This window comes from Theropithecus gelada, unplaced genomic scaffold, assembly GCF_003255815.1.
Source record: "Theropithecus gelada isolate Dixy unplaced genomic scaffold, Tgel_1.0 HiC_scaffold_15871, whole genome shotgun sequence".
NCBI classification, from domain to species: domain Eukaryota; kingdom Metazoa; phylum Chordata; class Mammalia; order Primates; family Cercopithecidae; genus Theropithecus; species Theropithecus gelada.
Genome location: NW_020257627.1, coordinates 76,196 through 79,441, shown reverse-complemented (window position 1 = coordinate 79,441; position 3,246 = coordinate 76,196).

Genomic DNA, 3,246 nt, shown 5'->3' with positions numbered 1-3,246 from the left:
CACTCCAGCCTGGGTGACACAGCAAGGCTCCGTCTCAAAAAAAAAAACCCAAAAAATGAAGAAGAGCTCTATGAGCTAACAGAGATTGACAGGGTACACTGTTTTTCCTGTTTTTACATCTCTGAAATAAAGAAACAACTTACAGTCAATGTGATAAGCAAGTACTGTGCCATAGTTTAGTTGGCAGTGTTTTATAACTACTTAGTGGTTCATATAATAATAGTGTATTTCCTCAGAGCTGATGAAACAGGATGGTGAATAAACAAAAAGTAGATCAGTGAATATAGTAGGCTGCCAACATTACTACCACTCATGTAAGAATTAAGGAAGTATATTCATATTTGCCTAAGGAAATACTAAAAAGATAAACCAGAAACTACTAAAACTGGATGCCTTATAGGGGACAAAGGGGATTTGGTAGACATAGGCATAGGGGTAGAAAGGAAATTTCTTTGTCTATACTTTTCTATATAACTTTTAAACTAAGAAAATATAGTACCTATCCAAATAAAAAACTAACATATTGAACAACTTGTTGCTTCAGATAAAGGACTATCTAATAAGAAGTTACTAATTTAAAGAGGAAAAAAAACTAACATTTTCCACAAATGCTCCATCCCCTTTATTATTCTCAATTTATCATACTAAGGTCCAGCCTCTATGTTACACAGACTCCCACTGGCTCAGTTGCTTTTAAAAAAAATTCAACATGGAATTTTCTATGATGAAACCGTTAACATACTATATCAAAATCACTTACTGAAACTGTGTTTAAAATGTTCAACAGGAAAAAGGGTCCCTTTAAGAAACATATATTTAGGCTTTTAGGTTTTGGTACATTGTAAAACTGACCCAACTTGGCAAAAAAATCTTCAGTGAATTGTAAATTGATAGTGTGAATAACAGAAGCTTTACTCAAATGGATAAACTTTTCTTTTCAATTAGGAAACAGTAAAGGAGCTGGGTGCAGTTGTAAGCACCAGTAGTCCCAAGCTACCTAGGAGGCTGAAGCGGGAGGAACGCTTAAGCCCAGGAGTTCAAGGCTGCAGTGGGCTATGATTACACACGTAAGCAGCTACTGCACTCCAGCCTAGGCAACATAATGAGGCCCAATCTCTTTAAAAAAAAAAAAAAAAAAAAAAAAAACAAAAAAAAACAATAAAGGGCTCTACAATATTTAATCCTAGGTTTACGGAGGCCTCATTTTCATTCCAAAACCTGTTTTAGATTTACGAAAAAGGAGTTACCAGAATAAAATCTTGAAGTTTTCTAACCCTAAAAAAAGATTAGGATGAACTTCCGTCTGAGCAGCTACTAAAGGTTATGTGAGAAGTGGCTGGTAAGCAAATTACAAGCTATACTTTTGGTTTTCATGGGATTTTATTCCTCTTTTATAATACGTAATACATCTATAATGCTATTTTAAAATATTTTCACAGAAAAAGCAACACAGGCTATTTAGTTACTATAGGTGGATTCAAAGTTGTGGTGATCTTTAGAGACTGATCCAGGCTCAATAAAATAGATGACATCCGTGTTTAGTAGTTTACCCAAAGTCATAGTTGTATTAGGAGAAGAAACAATGGGAATCAAAATCAAGCTAGTAAAAAATTAAAATAAAAACTAAGAGCTATTTGAATTCTCTATCCCTTACCCATCTACTCAAGGAATATGAGATAAAACATACTGAGTAGCACTTCTGAGAGCCTCTCTGGTTCATTCTCAATAGATCTTATCTGCTTAACCCAAAGATGTCATTGCCTACACAGACTTTACCATACAAGTATAAACCAGGGTTCTCCTCCAAACTATTTAGAGCAAGGGTTTGCCTCCTCAAATTCTGGAATAAAAACCTTGACTTCTGACTTATCAAGAAGAATCCAACCATTAACTCATGGCCATTCAGAGTTGCTGCCTCCCTGTGAAGGGAAGATACAATTAAAATGCTCAAGAGCTCATTTTAAGCAGCAGAAATGCAACTCTCAGGCCAGTCGCGGTGACTCACGCCTGTAATCCCAGCACTCTGAGAGGCCAAGAAGGGCAGATCACGAGGTCAGGAAATTAAGACCACCCTAGTTAACATGGTGAAACGCTGTCTCTACTAAAAATACAAAAAATTAGCCAGGTGTGGTGGCAGGCGCCTGTAGTCCCAGCTACTCGGGAGGCTGAGGCAGGAGAATGGCATGAACCCGAGAGGCGGAGCTTGCAGTGAGCTGAGATCCGCCACTGCACTCCAGCCTGGAAGACACAGCGAGACTCCATCTCAAAAAACAAAAGAAATGCAACTGTGATGTGTCCCAGGAGTCGCCCAAAGGAAAAATTAAGAACCAGTACTCATGGCACCACTATTAAGATCCTGGCAATGCAAGCACAGGAATTAGGAGGGAATTGAGTGCCCTTTTCAGGACTTGCCATGCATATTTTGCCACTAACGAATAAGAGCAAACACGACAATCTTTTGCCTTTCTTCATGGGGACAATACACTAATGGAACTTGATCATTTAAAACAGGCGGGGTGCAGTGGCTCATGCCTGTAATCCCAGCACTTTAGGAGGCCAAGGCAGGCAGATCACGAGGTCAGGAGTTCGAGACCAGCCTGGCCAATATGGCGAAATGCTGTCTCTACTAAAAATACAAAATTTAGCCAGGCATGGTGGCAGGCGCCTATAGTCCCAGCTACTCGGGAGGCTGAGGCAGGAGAATCGCTTGAACCCGGGAGGTGGAGGTTGCAGTGAGCCGAGATCGCACCACTGCACTCCAGCCTGGGCGACACAGCAAGACTTTGTCTCAAAAAGTAATAATAATAAATAAAATTAAAAATAAAAATTTTAAAAAAAGCTTAAAAAAAGAAAAATCAGCTATAAATCTAAATAAAACATAATTCACAGCCAAGTAATAAGGCATAATATATAGTCAATGAAGATTATAATTTATAATCTCCAAAACATTATTTCTCACTTTACTCAAGACCTTTAAAAAAAAAAAAACCTCTATCCCTCACAGTGCCGAGCACTAAACAAATACCCAGTGTGTATGAAAATACTTAATTGAAGGAATTTCATTTCAGTTCCTTTTGCACATTTAATCTGCAGGAAAAGGGATGGTTAATGGAAATTCCTGGATACCAACACAGGCTGTTAACTTTAGTGTTAAAGCTGCTCCTTGCCAAACAGTTAAAGTCTAAAGCTACAATTTCTATTTATCATAAAACTCAAAATATTTGAGCTTCATTCTGAGTACAAAAT